Source organism: Hemiscyllium ocellatum, chromosome 10, assembly GCF_020745735.1.
Source record: "Hemiscyllium ocellatum isolate sHemOce1 chromosome 10, sHemOce1.pat.X.cur, whole genome shotgun sequence".
NCBI classification, from domain to species: domain Eukaryota; kingdom Metazoa; phylum Chordata; class Chondrichthyes; order Orectolobiformes; family Hemiscylliidae; genus Hemiscyllium; species Hemiscyllium ocellatum.
Window position 1 is genome coordinate 106,913,710 of NC_083410.1, and position 12,438 is coordinate 106,926,147.

Genomic DNA, 12,438 nt, shown 5'->3' on the forward strand with positions numbered 1-12,438 from the left:
GGTTCAACCAGTCCATGCCAACCAGATATCCTATATTAATTTCATCCCATTTGCCAGCATTTGGTCCCTATCACTCTCAACCCTTTCTATTCATATACCTATCCAAATGCCTTTTAAATGTTGTAATTGTACCAGCCTCCACTACTTCCTCTCATTTCATACACGCACCACCCTCTGCGAGAAAAGATTGCCCCTTAGGTCCCTTTTAAATCTTGCCCCTCTCATTTTAAACCTATGCCCTCTAGTTTTAGATTCCCCCGCCCCAGGGAAAGGACCTTGTCTATTTATCCTATCCATGTCCCTCATGATTTTATAAACCTCTATAAGGTCACCCCTCAGCCTCCAACACTCTAGGGAAAACAACCCCAGCCTATTCAGTCTCTCCCTCGAATGGCAGAGGGATTGGTAACTAGGCAACAAAAATTTAAGACCATAAGGCATAGGAGCAGAACCAGGCCATTCAGCCCATCGAGATGGTGGCTGGTCTGATAATGCTCAACTCCACTCTCCTGCTTTTCCCCCAGAACACTTCATTCTCTTCGTGATTACAAATCGGCCTCTCCATCTCAGCCTTGAATATACTCAATGACCCAGTCTCGACAGCCCTCTGTGGTAAAGAATTCACTCCCCTCTGAGAGAGGGAGTTCCTCCTCATCTCTGTCTTAAATGGATGTTCCCTTACGAAGGAGATAGACAAGAGAAACAGAAGCGATTGTTTTGTTCCAGACAGTGAGGTGTGATCTGGAACAGTGATCATGGTAGATATAATGTTGACTTACCAAAGACATGTCAAATCCTGGGAACACTTGATTGGATGGATGTAAAAAGGATGTTTCCTCTTACAAAAGAATCGAGAACAGGGGCCATTTTTTAAAATTTCAAAAATATACTTTATTTGTAAAATAATCATAAAATAATTTGATGATCTGTACATTTGGTCATGCCATACCCATATCAACATTTACACACTTCCTGATGGACTTGTGGTATTAGGTGTTTTTCTTCATAAACTTCTCCACGAAGGACAGGTGATACAGAACGGTCCAACCACTTGGACCGTTCCGCGGCAGCGAGGCCAGGCCCATCCTTCACAACACCGGGGACAGGTAGAACCTCAGTACGTAGTGACACTTGGTGTTTGTGTACCAGGGATCCACACATAGCTTGATGCAGCCACACACAAAGGTGGCCATCAGGGTGAGGGTGGCATTGGGTATATTTTTTCCCCGTTGCCCAGATCTTTGTACAGCAAGTCGAGCCATAGTTTAAAGATAAGGGGGAACCTCCTTTTTTAAGACAGAGATAAGGAAACATTATTCTCTCTGTCTTTGGAATTCCCTTTCTAGTTATGGTGGCCAAATGACCTGTCCCTGCCTATATTGTTCTGTGTTCAAAAGGCAGTGAATGTAGAGTCTTTAAATATTTTTAAGGCAGAGATAGATAGATTCATGATTCCAAAGGGGATGAAAGATTATCCAGGGATGTAAAGTTGAGGTTAAAATCAAGTCACTCATGACTTTTTTGATTGGTTGTTGGAGAGGGGTTTTAAAGAGGAGTGAATCCTGTCTTCAGCAGCACAACCTGATCTTCATTTGGAGCTCCTTACCATTACGGGTGGCACGGTGGCTCACCGCACCAGGGACCAAGGTTCGATCCCACCCTGGGTTACTGTCTGTGTGGAGTTTGCACATTCTCCCTGTGTCTGCGTGGGTTTCCTCCCACTGTCCAAAGATGTGTAGGTCAGAAATTGGCCAGAGATGTGAAGGCTAGGTGGCTTAGCCATGGAAAATACAGGGTGGGTCTGAGAGGGATGATGTCTGGGGGGTTAGTGCAGACTAGATGGACTGAATGGCCTCTTACTGCACTGTAGGAATTTTATAATTCTCTGATTCCTGCAAACTCTGCAGGGCACAGATCTTGTCTCAAACAACAGCTACAACAAAGGTTGCTGGCAGCATCTATGAAGAGAAATCAGAGTGAATGATTTGAGTCCAGTGACCCTTCCTCAGGACTGATTCTTGTCTCCATCTCTGCACAGAGGACAATCCCATCAGAGCAGGGGTCAGTCTGCTGCTGCTGCTCACAGATGTGAAAATGGGAATGATCTGTTGTGAGGTGACTGGTCTCTGGCAGATCACTGAGCAACTTAGCTCACTGTAGAACTGTTGAGCAGTGCCATCTGGTGTACAGCCTGAACATTTTGTTCATTCATGTATCTGTGCAGCAATGATGTGATAGAGAAGACTTCTGGTTTGGAAACTTTCGGCAATCGCTTCTTCTATAACGAACCGATGGTCTTTATCAGTCATGGCATAGATTATGAGTGCAGGGAGGTCCTGTTGGAACTGCACAGAACATTTGCTTCAGCTACATATGGAGTACTGTGTGCAGTTCTGGTCCCTACACTATTGGAAGCATGTGGTTGCACTGGAGGGGGTGCATATTGCCTGGGATGGAGCGTTTCAGTGATGGGGAGAGAATGGATAAGGTCAGGTTGTTTTCTTTGAGCAGAGAAGGTTGTGTGGGGAGTCCTGATGGAGGTGTTTAAATTGATGGGGGAGGGGCATGGACAAGGGGGATAGGAAGCAGCTGTTCCTCTCATATGAAGGGTCAGTAATAAGGGGGCATAAAATGGAAGGCAGGAGGTTTCGAGGTGATTAGAGGGAAGATCTTTTCACCCAGAGGGTGGTGAGTGTCTGGAATGCGCTGCCTGGGTGGGGAGGTGAGGCAGGGAACTTCACAACCTTTAAAAGGTAATTGGATGAGCCAATTGAAATGTCATAACGTTCCAGGCTGTGGGGCTAAAGTGGGAAAGTGGGACATGTTGCAATAGTGGTGTACTTTCGGTAGTACAGACATGACAAGCTGAAAGGCCTCTGCTGTACTATATGATCACATTATTCTACAATTCTGAATTTAATTTTAAATCACTTTTTTCAAGACAGAGGTAGACAGGCTCTTGGTTGGTAAGGGGGTCAAGGGTCAATGGGAGTAAGCAGGAGAACGGGGAGGGGGGAAGCTGAGAAACATTTCAGCCATGATCAATTGGCCGAACAGACTCGATGGACTGAACGGCCTAATTCTGCTCCTATCCCTTAAGGTCTGATGGTCTATGTGAAAATGTAAGTGTAAATCCTAAATATTAGAGTCAATAAATTCATGCTATAATTTGTCATCGACTGTGCAATGGAATTATGATATATATTGCTCATGGATGCTCTGAATTGCAATGCTTCAAGGTTAAATCTCAGGTTTCATGAATGCAAATTGGAAAGGATTAGATTAGATTACTTACAGTGTGGAAACAGGCCCTTCGGCCCAACAAGTCCACACCGACCCACCGAAGCGCAACCCACCCATACCCCTACATTTACCCCTTACCTAACACTACGGGCAATTTAGCATGGCCAATTCACCTGACCCGCCCATCTTTGGACTGTGGGAGGAAACCCACGCAGACATGGGGAGAATGTGCAAACTCCACACAGTCAGTTGCCTGAGTCAAGAATTGAACCCAGGTCTCAGGCGCTGTGAGGCAGCAGTGCTAACCACTGTGCCACCGTGCCACCCACAGGAGTAGGCCATTCAGCCCACAGGAAGGATGTGATCCTGAATCAATACAATGAGGCAGCTATCCTCATTCGCCTTGTGAAGGGATTGAGCAGGCTGGACATATTAATTCAAATAAGATGGTTACGATGAACCCATCGGCACAGTGGTTAGCACTACAGCCTCACAGCACCAGGGTCCCAGGTTCGATTCCAGACTCGGGTGACTGTCTGTGTGGAGTTTGCACATTTTCCCCATGTCTGTATGGGTTTCCTCCCACAATCCAAAGATGTGCAGGTCAGGTGAATTGGCCGTGCTAAATTGCCCATTGTGCTAGGTGCATCATTCAGAGGGAAATGGATCTGGGTGGGTTACTCTGCGGTGGGTGGGTGGGTTTGGGCCGAAGGGCCTGTTTCTATGCTGTAGGGAGTATTAAAAAAAATCTGTTTTGCTCATAGTGAAAACAACTCAATCACTTCAATAAGAAAAGCGAAGGACAAGTTTTGGACAGGAACCTCAAAGATGGCAGTACTGTATCAACAATGGCATATGGGTGGAGTTTTTAAAATATCCCACGACATTTTGCAAGAATCTCATCAAACAGAGCTTGACAACAATATAACAATGTGGAGGAGCCGGTGTCGGACTGGGGTGGGCAAAGTTAAAAATCACATGACACCAGGCTATAGTCCAACAGGTTTATTTGGAAGCAGTAGCTTTCAGAGCGCTGCCCCTTCATCAGGTGGTAATGACGAACGAGCAGTGATCTAAAGCTTGTGCATTCAGGATGTAAAGGATATAAAGGAGGAAAGAGAGGAGGAGGGGGTTTAAGGATGGAATTCCAGAACTCTGGGCCCTGGCAGCTGCATGTCAGTGGGATGTTGGTGTTGGGAATCTGGGATCCTCAAGAGGCTAGATTTGGAAAGATCTCAGAGCCAAAACGAAATAAATAGACTTGTACACTTCAAAATGGCTGGCCAGTTACACCAATGCATCTCCTTTACCAGTCTTCAGTGTCTTTACCTTTTGAGAGGGTTGTAAGAATCTGAAAACGGAAGTACATTATTATCAGGAGCTACAGTAGGTCAGTGAGGATGGGTGATAAATGAAGGGATAAATGTGTGCAGGTTAGTACACAGACTGTAGAGTTTGGACCTCCCAGACAGCAGAATGTCAGAGGTCAGCTTTTAGAGGTGCGAACTTTTTTCGATTTATTATTGTCACATGTGCCTAAGTCGAAGAGTGTGGTGCTGGAAAAGCACAGCTCGTCAGGCAGCATCCGAGGAGCAGGAGGGTCAACGTTTCGGGCATGAGCCCTCACTGAAGCATGGTAAAAAATTCTGTTTTCGCGTGCAGTACAGGTGGATCATACCTACAATCTTACAGCTGTGGAGAAGATGCAGAAAAAGCAAGATCAACGTTAGATTTGAGAGGTCCATTCAGAAGTTTAATAACAGCAGGGAAGAAGCTATTCTTGGTCAAATTCTGGAACTCCCTCCCTAACAGCCCTGCGGATGTACCCAGAACCATGGACTACGGCAGCTGAAGATGACAGCTCACTACCACCTCCTTGAGGACAATCAGGGTTGGGCCAGTTTCTGGCTTTGCCAGCAATGCTCACAGCCCATGAGTGAGCAAAAAAATAATGAATTGGCTACTCTGATAGACAAACAAGTGAATCCAGAAATGACAAAAGGAAATAAGGATTATTATTACTGAAAATTTCTCTAACATGATGCATTTCAGTGATAATGTTTCATTCTATTAATGTCTTTCTTTCTGTTGTAGAAATAACTCTGTACGTGCACAAAAAATGGCCTAGCTGATCATAGGGAGTACATTCACCCAAATGCCTTTATAGAAACTACTTGGCTCATTTGAATCCTGGACTGACCTTGGTCATCTGAAGGGGGTTTGGGGAGTGGGGTGGGGTGGAGGAGGGGGGGATGTGGGGTGGCAGTGTAAGAGGAATTTTCCAGAATAGTTGGACCCTGCAATTTCTGCCTTGCCTTCCCCAGGAGCCTATCTAACTGAGGTTTGGTAAGAGACACGGGTTGAAAATGCATTGAAGAGGTGTTCAGGCGAACTATCCAGCCATGGTTGACGGACAGGTTCTAGAGTCATACAGCACAGAAAAGAGTCCCGTTTGCCTGCATTTCGCAAATCCCTCTAAACCTTTCCTATCCACATAGCTGTTCAAATGTCTTTTAAATGTTGTCTTTTAAATGTGTACCCATCTCTACCACTTCCTCTCGCAGCTTGTTGCATGTACACCACACACTGAGTGAAAAAGTTGTTCCTCAGGTCTCTTTTAAATCTGTCCCCTCTCCCCATAAGCCTACACCCTCTAGTTTTGGACCCCCCCAATCGCGGGGAGAAGACCTTTGCTACTCACCTTTTCTCTGCCTCTCGTGATTTTATAAACCTCTATAAGGCCACCTCTCAGTTTCGATGCTTCAGGGAGAAAAGTCCGAGACACTAATAAATCAAACCTTCCGGTCTCGGTATCACATTTTGTTGCAGCCTTTTCCAGTTTAATAACATCCTTCCCATAGCAGGGTGACCAGAATTGTGCGCAGTATTCCAAGTGTGACCTTACCAACGTAGTGTACAGTCGTAACATGATGTCCTTTGATGCACCAACTGAGTTTGATCTGATTACCACAATGTTGTAACAAATACAAACATCCTACTCCATTTAAATATACATCTGACTGGTATTGAAAGGGTTAGAATGAACACCATGCTGACCGAGAGCGATTTCAAGTGAATAAATAAAACAAGAAACCACTAAGCTTGGTTTAGTGATCACAGTTGGAACTAAATGAATGTTTTGTCTCTCTTTGCCTGGGTGCTGTAGCTGCATTGACAAAGGGCTCCTTGAACAAATGAAACAAGACTATCAGATTCTGAAGGAAAAAGTCTTTACCTTCTATCGAACGCAGGAACAGACAAAATGGAAGAACATTCAGGAGTACCTGAGAACAAAGGTATACCCTGAATACCTCACTGTTTCAGTAACAATGATGTGAAGAAATTAGGCCTTTGAATATAACTAGATTATCTCCTTGCAGAGTGTTTTATGATTGATGGTAAATTGGAAGGCTCTTGTATCATTTCCCCAAAGCCTCACACACAGTAAGAATGCTTTGTATCATGTGTATGTTTGCAGGCAGTCGGCAAGCTGCAGTCCATGACGTTGTCACAGCTCATTGTACCTCATTCAACGGCACTGCTGGTGAGGGAGCAGCTGGCAGTAAGGCCTGGTCACTGTGGACTCACCGTGAGATGGTGTGTAGGCCAAGGGCTGCAGGTTGTCACAGCAGAGAGTTCACATCTACAACCCAATGACAGGTAAAGGTATAACTGCCATTCAGAAAGTGAAACGTAAGGTGGCGTAGCAGCATTGGGGGTCAGATACTCATGGCTGGGAGCATCAGCAACAGACGAGTTTGTGCTCCTATTTGTCTTTCAGGGGATGTAGGCACCGTTGGCAAGACCTGCAATTGGTGCCCAGTTTTAAGTCCTGAAGGCTGTAAAGTTACATAGAGTGGTATGGCGCGGAAACAGACCCTTCAGTCCAACTTGTTCTAGCAAACTAGATATCCTAACCCAATCTAGTCCCACTTGCCAGCACTTGGCCTATATCCCTCTCAACCCTTCCTATTCAGATACCCATCCAGATGCCTTTTAAACGTTGTCATTGTACCAGCCTCCACCACACCCTCTGGCAGCTCATTCCATACACACACCACCTTCTGCATGAAAATGTTGTCCCTTAAGTCCCTTAAGTCCCTTTTATATCTTTTTCCTTTCACCCTAAACCTATGTCCTCTAGTTGTGGACTCCCCGACCCCAGGGAAAAGACTTTGCCTATTTATCCTATCCATGCCCCTCATGATTTTATAAACCTCTATAAGGTCACCCCTCAGCCTCCCACGCTCCAGGGAAAACAGCCCCAGCCTGTTCAGCCTCTCCCTGTAGCTTAAACCCTCCAACCCTGGCAACATCCTTGTAAATCTTTTCTGAACTCTTTCACGTTTCACAACATCTTTCCGATAGGAAGAAGACCAGAATTGTACACAATATTCCAACAGTGGCCTAACCAATGTCCTATACAGCTGCAACGTGACCTCCCAACTCCTGTACTCAATACTTTGACCAATAAAGGAAAGCATACCAAACACCTTCTTCACTATCCAATCTACCTGCGACTCCACTTTCAAGGAGCTACGAACCTGCACTCCAAGGTCTCTTTGTTCAGCAAAACTCCCCAGGATGTTACCTTCCTAACTGAAAAAGGAAAATGCCGTTCCCTAGTTTTCCAAAGGCTTTGGAAAGGAAAGGGACCTTTGAGATTGGGTGAAACATTACAAGAACCAAGTGTTCGAGAGTGGGATTTTGGAAAGGGAGGATTCAAATGTGAGGGGAAATTAATGTTGTTGGCTTGAATGGAAATCAAATAGGGAGTGGACTGATCAACAGTTTAGGCTGAATGGAGTCAAGGGAGGTATAGGTGAGTCTGACAGACAAGGTGATCAGGAGAGTTTGACAAAAAAACTAAATCACATCTGCATTGGCTCAAAGAAGCTCAAGTCTCCAACATTAACAGTAACTTGTCTTCATCAATAACAACAGAAAGCACTGGAGAAACTCAACAAGTCCAGTAACATTTATGGGGAGAGAAGTAGAGTTAACATTTTGACATTCCTCAGGAAGTTCACTCCACACGTGAACCACACCCTGAGTTCTGAAGAACGTTAGTGGGCGGCACGGTGGCACAGTGGTTAGCACTGCTGCCTCACAGCACCCGGAGACCTGGGTTCAATTCCCGACTCAGGCGACTGACTGTGTGGAGTTTGCACGTTCTCCCCGTGTCTGCGTGGGTTTCCTCCGGGTGCTCCGGTTTCCTCCCACAGTCCAAAGATGTGCGGGTCAGGTGAATTGGCCATTCTAAATTGCCCATAGTGGTAAGGGGTAAGGGATAATGTAGGGGGATGGGTGGGTTGCGCTTCGGCGGGTCGGTGTGGACTTGTTGGGCCGAAGGGCCTGTTTCCACACTGTAAGTAATCTAATCATATCAGATTTGAAGTGTTAACTCTGCTTCTCTCCCCACAGATGTTGCTGGACCTGTTGAGTTTCTCCAGTTCTTTTTGTTGTTATCGATGAAGACTAGTTATTGCTAATGTTGGAGACTGGAGACTCCTGACCCTCATTTCTGATGAAGGGCTTTTGCGCATAGCGTCGATTCTCCTGCTCCTCGGATGCTGCCTGACCTACTGTGCTTTTCCAGCATCACACTCTAGACTGTTGGACCGACAGGTCTATTTCCATGCTGTATGGCTGGAATATGGGGTTTTTATGCTGTTGACAGAAGAGAGAGGGTGAGGGTGCTCAGAGCAAAAGACAAATAGATTAAAAGACTAATTGTAGTTAAGCAGTGATAGAGATGTTAAATAGGTGCCAATAAAAGTTATGAAAAGGAGAAAATAGGTTCACTCAACCTTCACTGGGTTGGGACAAGAGGCAATTGTCTTGCATTGCCAGTATGCTCACTGCACCTCGACTTTACTGAGTCGCTCACTGTCCTTCTGAAGCTTGGTCAGGACATGCCCAAGGTATGTCTGACTTGGACCTACTACCTCATTCAGCTTTAAACTCATTTATCGCAAAACATCCTGACTTTTCCACATGAGGTAATCATGTAAATTCTCCACTCATGTTGTGTCAGGAAGATATTAGCTGTGAAGAAATTTTTTTGTGGGTCACAGTCAATTCATCAATTTGCTGTTGAGCTTTTGGAAAAGGTTCACCTGAAACTATAACCCTGCTCTTTCATAAGACTATAACATTACAAAGAATAATCTTTTATCCCCTTACTAATCAAGAACCTTTCCATCTTTGTCTTAATTGGGATACTGAATACAGTTCTGGTCACATGACCTAAATGGATGTGGATGCTTTGGAGAGGGTGCAGAGGAGGTTCACCAGGATGTTGTCTGGTATGGAGGGTGCTAGATATGAAGAGAGGTTGAATAGTTTAGGATTATTTTCATTAGAAAGACAGAGGTTGAGGGGGGACCGGATTGAGGTCTACAAAATCATGAGAGGTATAGACAGGGTGGATAGCAAGAAGCTTTTTTCCCAGAGAGGGGGACTCAATTACTCGGAATCACAAGGTCAAGGTGAGTGGGGAAAAGTTTTGGGGAGATATGTGTGGAAAGTTCTCTATGCAGAGGGTGGTGGGTGCCTGGAAAGCACTGCCAGAGGAGGTGGTAGAGGCAGGCACGGTAGTGACATTTAAGAGGTATCTAGACAGATACGTGAATGGCCACGGAGCAGAGGGATCCAGACCATTAGGAAATAGGTGACAGGTTTAGATAGAGGATCGGGATCAGCGCAGGCTTGCAGGGCCGAAGGGCCTGTTCCTGTGCTGTAATTTTCTTTGTTCGATGATTTGGGCTCCACAGCCCTCTGCAACAATGAGTTCTGTAGATTCACCACCCCCTGGCTGAAGATATTCCTGATCTCAGGGCTGTCCCTTCACTCTTGAGGCTGTGCCCTCCCCTATGAGAGGAAATATCTTCTCCATATCCACTCTCTCCAGGCCTCTCAGTGTTCTGCATGTTTCAGTGAGATTCCCTTCATCCTAAGTGCCAGCATCCTCATATGACAAGTACTTCATCACTGGGATCGTTCTTGTAAACCTCCCCATCAACACCAGCACATCCGTCCTTAGATACGGGGCCCAAAACTGCTCACAATATTCCAAATGCGGTCTGACCAGAGTGTCATACAGCCTCAGCAAAACATTTCTGTTCTTGTATTTCACTTCTTGAATAAAAGCAGCTTCACTTCTTATCAATATGGTCCCAGATAATCCCTAACAGCAGCCTATCAGATTATTTGAATGTTAAACAACAAGACCCCCACCTTGTCATGGCGAACTTTTACTGAGCTCAATGCCTCTTGATCATGTGCCTTTACTAATTGCAGAAAATAAAAGTAGGCTTATGAAGTTTTAAGAACAGCAAAAAAAATACAGAGCAGCGTTACATCTGCACTTCCATGTTTCTACATTACCTATAATTTATCTTACCTTTTCTCAATACAACTGAGTTTTCATACAGTCTTCCACCTACTAGAACGCTGGTCTGAGACATCTCCAAGCACTCAACCCAAAACCTTCCAAACCCACCATCACTTCCACCCAGAAGGACAAGGGCAGCAGATACATGGGAACACCACCACCTTCAAGTTCCCCTCCAAGCCACTCACCATCCTGACTTGGAAACATTCCTTCACTGTTGCTGGGTTAAAATTCTGGAATTCCCTCCCCAAGGGCATTGTGGGTCAACCCACAGCACACGGACTGCAGCGGTTCAAGAAGGCACCTCACCCCCACCTTCTCAAGGGGCAACTAGGGATGGGTAATAAATGCTGGGCCCAACTACCTGACGCCCATATCCTACAAAATGGATTAATGAAAAGCAGCAAAACAGAGTGTACTCAGGAGTACAGCATTAGCAGAAGTGTGCCTGACAGATGAGACATTAAACCCAGAGCATGCCTGGCTTCTCAGCTGGATGTAAGAGGTTGCATAGTGTCACTTCTAAGACAAGCAGGGGAGATTTCCATCATGCTCTGAACAAAATTTATCCTTCAACTAACATGACTCAAAAAGAAAATCAATTTGTCTGGGATGTTGCTGTTTGTGGGACCCAGCTGCATGCAAATTTCCCTTGGACTTGGACTGCCCTGTTTCCCACATTACAAACAGTCTCGCCAATCCATGTGGTCTATAGAGTGTGCTTTGGACGTTCTTGGATTGTGAGAAGTGCAAGTCTTTCTTACATCAATCACCACAGACCCAATGGTTTCAAGCACAACAGCAAGGAGCAGTTCCTTTAAGGTCTGCTTTCCCCGTGAGGGCCCAGAAACCTTTCCTGATTGTGAACATCAGGAAGCTGGGTCCTACAGGGGGTGTATGGCCATTGTACAATCCCACCCAAAGTGCAAAGCAATACATTATTGTTTGTGCAATTGTTAAAAAAAAGTAGCAAAGATTCCAACCCAACCACAACAGAATTGACTAACAGAGTAATGCCAAAATTCAGAAGCCCCAGCTCAGGGATATACACCAATAATTTCGCAGTGGGCAGTTATTTGAGACATAATGGTGAAAGGGGCACAGGACTTACTCACTTGAGTTTTGACTCCATCTATCTGGCAGAGCAGGTTCTTAATTAGCCTTTAAAGAGGCATCCTTAGCTGCCCTTGAGAAGATGGGGGTGAACTGCTTTCTTGAACCGTTGCAGTCTGCCTGACGTGGGCTTTTTTTCCTTTGGTGAGGCAATGACAGGTAGTGCTTTTTCATGCATTAGATTTAAAAGAGTTACATTTTCTAACAGGGGATTCAGAACCTTCTCACAAATATATTTTTTAAATAACAAGAAGAAAATATAAAGTTACATTTGGTCTTTGATACCCCAAATCCAACCTAAACATGTGGTGATTCACGGACAAATGAAGCATTGATGTGTTAATAGTAACATCTGACTAAAATTGCTTTTCGTCTCAGTAGTGCTGCAGGACACACAGCACTGGCCTCGCATGTGTCCCATTCCAATAACCTGGGCCACATTGACAATGCTCATTAACACTCTTCTCCTGACCCCTGACACTCCAGCAGGGTCAGACCGAAGTTCAAGGCAGACACTACCTGCTCCTTAACCCAGTGAAATTGTCGTGTGGATGTTTGGAATCCAAAATGTATCATTACAGCGTGCTCAGCAGCTGTAATTCCAAAGCAGTGTTGCCAGTAATTAATGTGCTTGCTTCCTGCTTTCTTGCAGACTTGTGGAAGTGAATGGGATCTGTGTACTGGAT